At 39.8% G+C, this 14,301-nt stretch overlaps 1 protein-coding gene across 1 annotated transcript in view; it reads left to right on the top strand.

The window, feature by feature from the left end:
• The window catches only part of LOC134535262 (3',5'-cyclic-AMP phosphodiesterase 4C-like), a 128,623-nt gene that overhangs the window by 46,101 nt on the left and 68,221 nt on the right, over nucleotides 1-14,301 (top strand). The window lies entirely within an intron of this gene.

Raw genomic sequence — 14,301 nt, 5'->3', positions numbered from 1 at the left:
TCAGAGCCCACTATACCAGTAGTGGTCCCGTCCACTCAAGCGTTTTTTCGTAGTCGTGAAAGGCAAAATTATATGAAAGAAAAAATTATCTGATCGAGTCTTTCAGTACTCGCCAGTGATGTGTAACAACTAACCTTTGTAACGAGAAAAGTCACGTGATCTCATTTTGCAAATACTCTTATAAATATACGAAACTCGGACATGATATTTAACGTATATTCTATAAAATAATGCCGAGCGTGATATACATACAAACTTGTGTTTTTAACTACATTTCTAGACGTTAATCACACGTCGTTTCCGCACTCGCTTCTAGAATTTGCTGTTGGAGCAGTTTCGTTGACTATTTGAACTATTCGATTTACAAACCGTATTTTTAAACTATATAATGAAACAGCTCCGATAAAAGCGAAACAAATTTAAAAAAAATATTAAACCACGTCTTTGTACCTGATTTCCGAAGGAATTTTATTAAAATATAGCCCATCAAGTTTAAAATTGATTAAATAGTTGATACTATAAAGTTTCCCTTTGGCTTTGTGAACTATTGTTCCCGACCATCCACCACAGATGGCAGACCGTGGTTGTTACACATATCCGTTCCTTTACTTCCATCGCATTCACGAAATTACTCTCATCAATTGCTAATATGTTACACATAACTAAGGAAGACTTTAATAGTTTTAACACGTAAATAAACGTGCTAGTCAATAGCTTTCCATTTTTATTTAGCGTTCATAATTTCATATTAAAAAAAATTATCTTAAAATTGTTTGCCTCATAAAATGGCGATAACACTAGGATTTTATCGTTAGTGTTTATAAAACTAACCCGAGAAAAATTAACCAGGAAATAAAATCATTTTTTCTAAAGATAAATAAGCAAAATAATGGTCAAAATTTAAATTCCAGGTTGGTTATATAACGTTGTTTGAAGGGTTTATTTTTAAAAGTCTACCGGAAAAGCTATCTTTTCTCAGGAAGTTATTCCATACCCCTTAGCAAACCGCTAAGATTCCTATTCAAAATTTTTGGGCCCTGCAAAGTCCAGGGAAGTACTGAACACGTTTACCCAGTAAGTTAGGTAAATGTCTGCAGTAAAACAGGTCTATATTGGCCTCGCTCTTGACGGATTGGACAGCTCGAATAAAAGTAGTGAAACAATATTCAATCAAATCCACTGTGTCGATTAATAAGCACTGTTCTTACTTATTCAAATTTAGCAATGAAATTATCGAAGTAGTTTTTGGCTGGGATAGCTTTAAATTTTACTTTCAAAATAAATCAATTTTATGTCTGAATATACTTTGACCAAAATATTGATTTGAATCACTTAAAAAAACTGATTTTTATTTTGGTGCATAAATCTTAAAGCCAAATGAATGTGATGTTTTATCTATTTTTAACTCCATCTATTTTTTAATATTTGTAGACTATTTCATGTTAACAGCATCATTAAGTGGGATAAAATATGAGTCGTTTGACTTGTCCCGGTATAAACCGTGGAAAACTACGAAAGTGGCTGCTTAAACAATTCACATCATAATTTCAAACCGAGATAAATACTTCTTGACCATAAGTATTTTCGCCTCATCAATAATTGAAAATTCGATTATTCGATACTGATTGATAATATTTTGTAATTTAGGTATATAGTACAAACCTCGCTATTTGTCAGATTTTTAGGAATGTAAGGAATAAAAGTAGAATAGGAGTGAATTTTTTTCTCATTCGTAATCATACCACTAGAGCGCATTATAGGCACCATAAATTGTGGCTTCATGAGTTAAAATAATTTATTAGTTTCTTTAGCTTCATACTATAAGATTTACATCGTAGTATTTCGATGCCAGAGTCACTAACCTGTCACTGGCTTCCCGGTTCAGGCCGCTTCCTTGGAAATGAAGGTGTGCCTGACGTTTCGGCTCGCTTTGTTGTGGACATCTTGGAGGGTCTTAAATTGTTAAGTGTTAATCACCGTTATGACTACAACCAAATTCGTACGCGGGGAAGGGGGGGGGGGGGGGTGTGATGAGGGAGATATACCCTCAATCCTAAAAAAAAAAATGTATCATTTTCACCAACAAAACGAAATCATTTGACTGCAAACAGTGGGAAAAGTGGTACACTCTTAGCTTCAACGTCAGATAACTTACATATTTACAAACTAAAATTAAATTATTTTACATTTTTATGTCTGGTCAACCGCTATACTAGAGACTTCTAACAGACAGTACTAATTATTAGCTGGGAATGTAATTCAATCAAGGTATTTATTAAACACTCTTGCTCTGTTAAATAAACTCGAGGGACAAACTGATTTAATTTTTGTGTTGAACTCAATACTTGATCAAATCCTAAACCAATTAACTTATTTTTCAAAGTAGTATATAATAGGGGCGCCGAGCGCAGGTATCAGGTAGTGAATTGAAGATTGTCGGTCCGCCATCTTAGATTCTGACGTCACGGCGGCCATCTTGGATTGTGACGTCACGGCGGCCATCTTGGATTGTGACATCACGGTGGCCATCTTGGATAAGCGTAACGGGACACAGCGTAACGCGACATAACGTAACGGGACAAGTAGATCACGGCGGCCATTTTGGATCCGCCATCTTGGATCTGCCATTTTGGATGACGTCATTGTGTGTGTTCTCGAACATTCCGACGTTGTGTTTTCCGACATATTGGATCCTATTAATGCTGCAATTTTTGTTACAGTCGCCATCTTGAAATTTGGACGCCATCTTGAAAATCTTTAATTATTATCCGATTTTAATGAAAAAAATACCAAAATTCATCAAAAAATTAACTTATTCGAATTCTGATTGATTATATCGATCATCGTCCTCGGTTCGAACCCGGTGAGTGCAAAAAAAACTAAAAATGGCGACAGGCTCCTTCCTCAATGGTGGATGCAGGCAGACTGACTCCTACCACTTTTTTTTCAAAGCATATATATCATCACCTAGTATGACATGTCCGCCATCTTTTCTTCGTCCGCTGGAGATCACCATCTTATTTTCGTCCGCTAGAGTGTGCTGATACCATGTTAGTATAATTATCTGATCACCACACCTTACACCTTGACATTGAAATTTGACCTTGACCTTGAAATTTGACCTTGACCTTGAAATTTGACCTTGACCTTGAAATTTGACCTTGACCTTGAAATTTGACCTTGACCTTGAAATTTGACTTTGACCTTGAAATCTGACCTTGACCTTGAAATTTGACCTTGAAATTTGACTTGACCTTGAAATTTGACCTTGACCTTGAAATTTGACCTTGACCTTGAAATTTGACCTTGACCTTGAAATTTGACCTTGACCTTGAAATTTGACTTTGTCCTTGTCGACCATCATGGATCCGAAATTTTATGTTCAGTACAGGCTACCAGGAGCTACCACCTGCTGGAGTACGCCATCTTGTGTGTGTACTTGTATTATAGAGTACATTTCCATGTGGATAATTTTATTCTAACCCGCTACAGTGCAGTAATCATTTATTACGGAGGTGCCCCCCCGCCATCTTGAAATTAGGCCGCCATCTTGAAATCATGTAATAATGTAGCTAGAAAAGCGGGAAAAATTCCAAAATTCATTAAATAAATCACTCATTAACTTACATATTGATTCGATCCGCTCCAGTCCTTGGTTCGATCCCTGGCCGATACAAAACAACTTTAATATTTTAAAAAAAGTACCACTAAAGTGGCAGGTTTGAGAAAATAAAATACACCACAAGTTCCTTTAAAAAAACTTTTATTACATACTACACTACTACAAGTACAAAAAAATACACAGACAAATTACTAAAGCCTTTTGGATTCCTCGATTCAAACAGTCTTCTTATTGTACGGACTAAGCCTTTTACATGACTTTAAATGTCTATCCGATCCGGTCATCACCGCAGCCAGAGACGGACTGAGTTCATATCACTTATATAGTCTCATTAGCCGGTACAACACATGAGTCAAATCAATAACCATGTTCATTAAAGGTCTCGGAGCATTTTTTATAATGACGATGTAAGCCATCGAGACGTGAAATTAGTTTATTGCACTTATTGCACTGAAATTGTATTCTTTGAACATTATTAGAACAACCGCTTCTTTCATGTCTGCGAGCATTTGAGGTGATAGTAAATGATGCACCACAGTATTTGCACTGATGCGAAGTACGCTCTTCATTAATTGAAGTATTCAATGCTGATGAAACTTCAGCTGATGGTGGAACAGCACATATCGAAGTCTCCTTTAGTGTTATCAGAGGCGTTGCCAACGGGATCTGCTCCAACATCGTCGGCGCTGACGTCATGGTTCCCGTAGTCGATTCTACATCCTCCATCGAGTTCGACGTTAAAGTCGGTAAAGATGCCATCGAAGTCTCAAGAACAGGCAATTACACGACTTATGCACCAGAAGAAACAAACTAGGTGATCCGTACACCGTCGACGGCAGTAACAAACTGAGCGTCCTGCTGTCTAGGACTCGTTTATATACATGCACCGGATGGAATAATACGCTAGTCAAATCAAGAACAATTTACTAAAATACTAGAGTCAAAACAACATTAAAAAAATAGAAGCACCATAAAAAAAGGAAGCACATTTGGAAGCATCATCAAAAAAGGAAAAACAATAGGAAGCACCGCCAACGAAAAGGCAGCACATTTGGAAGCACCGTCATCGAAAAGGCAGCACATTTGGAAGCACCGACAACGAAAAGGCAGCACATTTGGAAGCACAGGTAACGAAAAAGGCAGCACATTTGGAAGCACCGACAACGAAAAGGCAGCACATTTGGAAGCACCGACAACGAAAAGGCAGCACATTTGGAAGCACCGACTACGAAAAGGCAGCACATTTGGAAGCACAGTCATCGAAAAGGCAGCACATTTGGAAGCACCGACTACGAAAGGCAGCACATTTGGAAGCACCGACAACGAAAAGGCAGCACATTTGGAAGCACCGTCATCGAAAAGGCAGCACATTTGGAAGCACCGACTACGAAAAGGCAGCACATTTGGAAGCACCGTCATCGAAAAGGCAGCACATTTGGAAGCACCGACTACGAAAAGGCAGCACATTTGGCAGCACCGACAACGAAAAGGCAGCACATTTGGAAGCACCGACTACGAAAAGGCAGCACATTTGGCAGCACCGACAACGAAAAGGCAGCACATTTGGAAGCACCGACTACGAAAAGGCAGCACATTTGGAAGCACCGACAACGAAAAGGCAGCACATTTGGAAGCACAGGTAACGAAAAAGGCAGCACATTTGGAAGCACCGACAACGAAAAGGCAGCACATTTGGAAGCACCGTCATCGAAAAGGCAGCACATTTGGAAGCACCGACTACGAAAAGGCAGCACATTTGGAAGCACCGTCATTGAAAAGGCAGCACATTTGGAAGCACCGACTACGAAAAGACAGCACATTTGGCAGCACCGACAACGAAAAGGCTGCACATTTGGAAGCACCGACTACGAAAAGGCAGCACATTTGGAAGCACCGACAACGAAAAGGCAGCACATTTGGAAGCACCGGTAACGAAAAAGGCAGCACATTTGGAAGCACCGACAACGAAAAGGCAGCACATTTGGAAGCACCATCATCGAAAAGGCAGCACATTTGGAATCTCCATCAACAAAAAAAAAGGGCAAAAAGGAAGCACAAGTTACGAGATCTAAGTCTTAGTTAGAAATCAGAATACAAGAAATAAAAACATTAAATTCTTATAATTTAATTTATTTATTTTATTGCTTTACATTATACAAATTCAAGTAAAACAAGCCATTATTGTATGTAGCCAGCATTCCTCAGTTCCTTGAGTATGAAGGATATTTCTTTGATGCACGAATAGTTTCCTGCACAAAGCGACCCATGTAGAAGTCTTAGCCGGTCAACCAATATGTTTGGATCTTTCCATGATGTGTAATCATTCTCTTCTACCACCATCTTCCTTGCACCTTTATAATATTATGATCTCTGGTGTCTTCCGTTTTACCACCAACCTCAGGGTAACTTTCATGTTTGAGACGGCGATCATCACAAGCTTAATCAGATATATTTAATATATCACGTCGTTTCCACCGTTTCGGTCTCAGGACACCGCTACATTCTTCGATCTTGGCAGCTTTAGGTGCTTCATCATAATCTATGTCTTTGTCAACAGCCTCAGAGTCACTGTAACAATCACCGTTGAAGGAATCGTCTTCACCCAATTTACCGTAATAATTCGATGATGATGATGTTGAAGTGTCTTCATCGTCTTCATGCTTCCTTTTTAGGAGTCCATCATTTTTACAAAGTAGGAAAGATCTACTTGAATTCGGCTGGAATATATTCTCACTTTTCACGTTAAGGATTCTTCCATTGTCTTCATTCTTCCGTAAATCATCAACCTCCTTCAATTTAAGTTCTTTGTCGAGATCGGAAGAGCCAAGAAAATTATTGTCGTAATGCAGATCACTCTTCCTTAGGCTAGTAGATTCATCGTTGTCCTCTAGCTTGTACGCAGGCTTAGCGCTACAAGTTCTGCCATGTCTTTTTAGGCTCTCTCTCCGCGTAAACGACTTGCTACATCGAACACAACTTATCATATTGCGCAGTGGATTTTTAACACAGTCATTCTTCTCGTGTTGTCTTTTATTCTTTCTCAAGATAAACTCTTTACTGCAAAACTTACACCTATGTTTTTTCGATACAGCGTCAGATCCCAAATCGGAATTCATATTAGTTACTGAGACTAATGCCAGATGCCAATTGAGTGTTTTAAATTAGATGCAATACTTAAATAGAAATTTTTTCATATTTCATCAGCGAGAATTAATATATCTCATGCAAAAGTACTTTATGCATGTAGTTCTGCTTTTCAACAACAGATGTCGCCACATGTTGCTTGCAGGTAAATAATATTTAGTTCTTTTATGCGGGATGCGGGATGGTCACTAACGATCGCAAAAGAAGGATGGCTTCGCTAGACTCCAAGGAAAAGGAAGTTCGTCTTGCATGTTGGTGCTCCACAGATGTCTCATGGCGTAATATTAATTTGACTGAGTAATGATATTTTTTAATTCCACCTGATAAAAATATTGCAAGTTTTGATTAAGTAGCAGAAATTATCGAATTAAATGTAACTCCAAATAAAATGACATGTCTCATCAGACAAAAAAAAATCCATGCAGAGAGTGGTTTCTCAGAATAGTCAGAAACACTTGAAGAAACCACAGGAATGATTGCAAGAACACGGGAAAAACCATCAAAATATTGACAAGAATAATCAGGAGCGCACGGAGAAAACCACCATAATATTGACAAGAATAATCGGAAGCACACGGAGAAAACCGCCACAAGTTTTCTTTGATATCATAATAATACAAAAAAAATTAATAAAAAATTAAAAATAAAAACGAAAAAAATTCAAACATTCTGGCTTGTACTAGAACTCTAACTTTGCACATCAAAGAGAAGTTCACAAGCTAGCAGAATGTTTGAATTTTTTTCGTTTTTATTTTTAATTTTTTATTAATTTTTTTTGTATTTTTATGATATCAAAGAAAACTTGTGGCGGTTTTCTCCGTGTGCTTCCGATTATTCTTGTCAATATTATGGTGGTTTTCTCCGTGCGCTCCTGATTATTCTTGTCAATATTTTGATGGTTTTTCCCGTGTTCTTGCAATCATTCCTGTGGTTTCTTCAAGTGTTTCTGACTATTCTGAGAAACCACTCTCTGCATGGATTTTTTTTTGTCTGATGAGACATGTCATTTTATTTGGAGTTACATTTAATTCGATAATTTCTGCTACTAAATCAAAACTTGCAATATTTTTATCAGGTGGAATTAAAAAATATCATTACTCAGTCAAATTAATATTACGCCATGAGACATCTGTGGAGCACCAACATGCAAGACGAACTTCCTTTTCCTTGGAGTCTAGCGAAGCCATCCTTCTTTTGCGATCGTTAGTGACCATCCCGCATCCCGCATAAAAGAACTAAATATTATTTACCTGCAAGCAACATGTGGCGACATCTGTTGTTGAAAAGCAGAACTACATGCATAAAGTACTTTTGCATGAGATATATTAATTCTCGCTGATGAAATATGAAAAAATTTCTATTTAAGTATTGCATCTAATTTAAAACACTCAATTGGCATCTGGCATTAGTCTCAGTAACTAATATGAATTCCGATTTGGGATCTGACGCTGTATCGAAAGAACATAGGTGTAAGTTTTGCAGTAAAGAGTTTATCTTGAGAAAGAATAAAAGACAACACGAGAAGAATGACTGTGTTAAAAATCCACTGCGCAATATGATAAGTTGTGTTCGATGTAGCAAGTCGTTTACGCGGAGAGAGAGCCTAAAAAGACATGGCAGAACTTGTAGCGCCAAACCTGCGTACAAGCTAGAGGACAACGATGAATCTACTAGCCTAAGGAAGAGTGATCTGCATTACGACAATAATTTTCTTAGCTCTTCCGATCTCGACAAAGAACTTAAATTGAAGGAGGTTGATGATTTACGGAAGAATGAAGACAATGGAAGAATCCTTAACGTGTAAAGTGAGAATATATTCCAGCCGAATTCAAGTAGATCTTTCCTACTTTGTAAAAATGATGGACTCCTAAAAAGGAAGCATGAAGACGATGAAGACACTTCAACATCATCATCATCGAATTATTACGGTAAATTGGGTGAAGACGATTCCTTCAACGGTGATTGTTACAGTGACTCTGAGGCTGTTGACAAAGACATAGATTATGATGAAGCACCTAAAGCTGCCAAGATCGAAGAATGTAGCGGTGTCCTGAGACCGAAACGGTGGAAACGACGTGATATATTAAATAAATCTGATTAAGCTTGTGATGATCGCCGTCTCAAACATGAAAGTTACCCTGAGGTTGGTGGTAAAACGGAAGACACCAGAGATCATAATATTATAAAGGTGCAAGGAAGATGGTGGTAGAAGAGAATGATTACACATCATGGAAAGATCCAAACATATTGGTTGACCGGCTAAGACTTCTACATGGGTCGCTTTGTGCAGGAAACTATTCGTGCATCAAAGAAATATCCTTCATACTCAAGGAACTGAGGAATGCTGGCTACATACAATAATGGCTTGTTTTACTTGAATTTGTATAATGTAAAGCAATAAAATAAATAAATTAAATTATAAGAATTTAATGTTTTTATTTCTTGTATTCTGATTTCTAACTAAGACTTAGATCTCGTAACTTGTGCTTCCTTTTTGCCCTTTTTTTTTGTTGATGGAGATTCCAAATGTGCTGCCTTTTCGATGATGGTGCTTCCAAATGTGCTGCCTTTTCGTTGTCGGTGCTTCCAAATGTGCTGCCTTTTTCGTTACCGGTGCTTCCAAATGTGCTGCCTTTTCGTTGTCGGTGCTTCCAAATGTGCTGCCTTTTCGTAGTCGGTGCTTCCAAATGTGCAGCCTTTTCGTTGTCGGTGCTGCCAAATGTGCTGCCTTTTCGTAGTCGGTGCTTCCAAATGTGCAGCCTTTTCGTTGTCGGTGCTGCCAAATGTGCTGTCTTTTCGTAGTCGGTGCTTCCAAATGTGCTGCCTTTTCGATGACGGTGCTTCCAAATGTGCTGCCTTTTCGTAGTCGGTGCTTCCAAATGTGCTGCCTTTTCGATGACGGTGCTTCCAAATGTGCTGCCTTTTCGTTGTCGGTGCTTCCAAATGTGCTGCCTTTTTCGTTACCTGTGCTTCCAAATGCGCTGCCTTTTCGTTGTCGGTGCTTCCAAATGTGCTGCCTTTTCGTAGTCGGTGCTTCCAAATGTGCTGCCTTTTCGTTGTCGGTGCTGCTAAATGTGCTGCCTTTTCGTAGTCGGTGCTTCCAAATGTGCTGCCTTTTCGTTGTCGGTGCTGCCAAATGTGCTGCCTTTTCGTAGTCGGTGCTTCCAAATGTGCTGCCTTTTCGATGACGGTGCTTCCAAATGTGCTGCCTTTTCGTAGTCGGTGCTTCCAAATGTGCTGCCTTTTCGATGACGGTGCTTCCAAATGTGCTGCCTTTTCGTTGTCGGTGCTTACAAATGTGCTGCCTTTCGTAGTCGGTGCTTCCAAATGTGCTGCCTTTTCGATGACGGTGCTTCCAAATGTGCTGCCTTTTCGTAGTCGGTGCTTCCAAATGTGCTGCCTTTTCGTTGTCGGTGCTTCCAAATGTGCTGCCTTTTCGTTGTCGGTGCTTCCAAATGTGCTGCCTTTTTCGTTACCTGTGCTTCCAAATGTGCTGCCTTTTCGTTGTGGGTGCTTCCAAATGTGCTGCCTTTTCGTAATCGGTGCTTCCAAATGTGCTGCCTTTTCGTTGTCGGTGCTGCCAAATGTGCTGCCTTTTCGTAGTCGGTGCTTCCAAATGTGCTGCCTTTTCGTTGTCGGTGCTGCCAAATGTGCTGCCTTTTCGTAGTCGGTGCTTCCAAATGTGCTGCCTTTTCGATGACGGTGCTTCCAAATGTGCTGCCTTTTCGTAGTCGGTGCTTCCAAATGTGCTGCCTTTTCGATGACGGTGCTTCCAAATGTGCTGCCTTTTCGTTGTCGGTGCTTCCAAATGTGCTGCCTTTCGTAGTCGGTGCTTCCAAATGTGCTGCCTTTTCGATGACGGTGCTTCCAAATGTGCTGCCTTTTCGATGACGGTGCTTCCAAATGTGCTGCCTTTTCGTTGTCGGTGCTTCCAAATGTGCTGCCTTTTCGTTGTCGGTGCTTCCAAATGTGCTGCCTTTTTCGTTACCTGTGCTTCCAAATGTGCTGCCTTTTCGTTGTCGGTGCTTCCAAATGTGCTGCCTTTTCGATGACGGTGCTTCCAAATGTGCTGCCTTTTCGTTGGCGGTGCTTCCTATTGTTTTTCCTTTTTTGATGATGCTTCCAAATGTGCTTCCTTTTTTGATGGTGCTTCTATTTTTTTAATGTTGTTTTGACTCTAGTATTTTAGTAAATTGTTCTTGATTTGACTAGCGTATTATTCCATCCGGTGCATGTATATAAACGAGTCCTAGACAGCAGGACGCTCAGTTTGTTACTGCCGTCGACGGTGTACGGATCACCTAGTTTGTTTCTTCTGGTGCATAAGTCGTGTAATTGCCTGTTCTTGAGACTTCGATGGCATCTTTACCTACTTTAACGTCGAACTCGATGGAGGATGTAGAATCGACTACGGGAACCATGACGTCAGCGCCGACGATGTTGGAGCAGATCCCGTTGGCAACGCCTCTGACAACACTAAAGGAGACTTCGATATGTGCTGTTCCACCATCAGCTGAAGTTTCATCAGCATTGAATACTTCAATTAATGAAGAGCGTACTTCGCATCAGTGCAAATACTGTGGTGCATCATTTACTATCACCTCAAATGCTCGCAGACATGAAAGAAGCGGTTGTTCTAATAATGTTCAAAGAATACAATTTCAGTGCAATAAGTGCAATAAACTAATTTCACGTCTCGATGGCTTACATCGTCATTATAAAAAATGCTCCGAGACCTATAATGAACATGGTTATTGATTTGACTCATGTGTTGTACCGGCTAATGAGACTATATAAGTGATATGAACTCAGTCCGTCTCTGGCTGCGGTGATGACCGGATCGGATAGACATTTAAAGTCATGTAAAAGGCTTAGTCCGTACAATAAGAAGACTGTTTGAATCGAGGAATCCAAAAGGCTTTAGTAATTTGTCTGTGTATTTTTTTGTACTTGTAGTAGTGTAGTATGTAATAAAAGTTTTTTTAAAGGAACTTGTGTTGTATTTTATTTTCTTAAACCTGCCACTTTAGTGGTACTTTTTTTAAAATATTAAAGTTGTTTTGTATCGGCCAGGGATCGAACCAAGGACTGGAGCGGATCGAATCAATATGTAAGTTAATGAGTGATTTATTTAATGAATTTTGGAATTTTTCCCGCTTTTCTAGCTACATTATTACATGATTTAAGATGGCGGCCGAATTTCAATATGGCGGGGGGGCACCTCCGTAATAAATGATTACTGCACTGTAGCGGGTTAGAATAAAATTATCCACATGGAAATGTACTCTATAATACAAGTACACACACAAGATGGCGTACTCCAGCAGGTGGTAGCTCCTGGTAGCCTGTACTGAACATAAAATTTCGGATCCATGATGGTCGACAAGGACAAAGTCAAATTTCAAGGTCTAGGTCAAATTTCAAGGTCAGGGTCAAATTTCAAGGTCAAGGTCAAATTTCAAGGTCAAGGTCAAATTTCAAGGTCAAGGTCAAATTTCAAGGTCAAGGTCAAATTTCAAGGTCAAGGTCAAATTTCAAGGTCAAGGTCAAATTTCAAGGTCAAGTCAAATTTCAAGATGGCGGTCAAATTTCAAGATGGTGGGTACCTCAGTAATAATAAATGATTACTGCACTGTAGCATGTTAGAATAAAACTAGCATGATGGTAATACGAGTACACGCACAAGATGGTGTACTCCAGCAGGTGGTCGCTCCTGGTAGCATGTACTGAACATAAAATGATGGATCCGTGATGGACATCAAGGACAAAGTCAAATTTCAAGGACAAAGTAAAATTTCTAGGTCAAAGTCAAATTTCTAGGTCAAGGTCAAATTTCAAGGTCAAGGTCAAATTTCAAGGTTAAGGTCAAATTTCAAGGTCAAGGTCAAAGTTCAAGGTCAAGGTCAAATGTCAAGGTCAAAGTTCAAGGTCAAGGTCAAATTTCAAGGTCAAGGTCAAATTTCAAGGTCAAGGTCAAATTTCAAGGTCAAGGTCAAAGTTCAAGGTCAATATCAAATTTCAAGGTCAAGGTCAAAGTTCAAGGTCAAGGTCAAAGGTGTGGTGACCAGATAATTATACTACATGATATCGGCACACTCTAGCAGACGAAAACAAGATGGTGGTCTCCAGTGGATGAAGACAAGATGGCGGACATTATGTCATACTACCTGACGATATATATATGCTTTGAAAAAAAGTGGAGGGAGTCAGTATGCCTGCAGCCACCGCGGGGGAAGGATCGGTCGCCATTTTTATTTTTTTGCACTTGTCGGGTTTGAACCGAGGACTCCGAGCTCCGTGTTGTAAATGTTTGTTTTTTAAATATTTTATTAAAAATTGTATTATTTAATTTTTTTTATAATTTTTAAATTTTTTTTCATTAAAATCGGATAATAAATTTAAAGATGGCGACCGTAACGGAAATTGCAACGGTGACGTCATAATTCAAAATGGCCGATAACACAATGCCGGAATGTTCGAGAAAACGAAATGACGTCATCCAAAATGGCAGATCCAAGATGGCGGATCCAAGATGGCCGCCGTGATCTACTTGTCCCGTTACGTTATGTCGCGTTACGCTGTGTCCCGTTACGCTTATCCAAGATGGCCGCCGTGATGTCACAATCCAAGATGGCCGCCGTGACGTCACAATCCAAGATGGCCGCCGTGACGTCAGAATCTAAGATGGCGGACCGACAATCTTCAATCCACTACCTGATACCTGCGCTCGGCGCCCCTATTATATACTACTTTTCAACTCTCCAAAAAAATATGACAATGATATAGTGGTCACGCGGTGGGTGCGTGGCGGACGTGCTGATGACTGTGTGGTTGCGTGCCTGGCGCTAGCCTCACACGCTGAGGCGGGAGTGGACGGGAAGCCTTCATTTCACAGACGAGAGAGCCACACCCGAAGTTCCCAGAAGTTCATGCTAGCTTTTTTTTTTTCCGGTCTATCTCATTGTATAAACAGGTGTGGCATTAAATTTTGCTGTCGATTAGGATAGCTTAGCTACATTATCAATACTTTAAAACAATGTGGATGGTTGGTTATATTAGGTAAGTATAGCTACATTAAATATACTTTAAAATCATTTTATGGTTGCTTAGCAAATAACTTTTTAATATGTAGCTATCCAGGGCTAGGAAACCGTTTACATGTTTTCACAGAACCTTAATGTAGCTATCCTAACCAAATCAACCGTCCACAATGTTTTAAAGTATTTATAATGTAGCTAACCTAACCTCTTACAATGAACCAAAAAAAAAAACAACAGAAGATGCACGATCGGGCGTTAGGCTCTCTCGTCTGTGAAAAGAAGGCTTCCGGGAGTGGACCGTCCGGCCCAGTGGCTGACCGAGGACCTCGCCCGCGCGGAGCACTCTGCAGCGAACACTTAGTGGACTACCAGTTGGTCCACGTGCTGAGGGCCTGTGGCCACGCCTCCCGCACACACGAATGTTTGACAAGGCAAACAGGAGGCAGGCGGATTAAGTCACAAAGGAATACTTACAGTTCAGTGGCAATTTATTAT

This window comes from Bacillus rossius, chromosome 8 (assembly GCF_032445375.1).
Source record: "Bacillus rossius redtenbacheri isolate Brsri chromosome 8, Brsri_v3, whole genome shotgun sequence".
Lineage (NCBI taxonomy): Eukaryota > Metazoa > Arthropoda > Insecta > Phasmatodea > Bacillidae > Bacillus > Bacillus rossius.
Note: the sequence above shows the minus strand (reverse complement) of the source record. Positions and strands in the feature narration are given on the sequence as shown.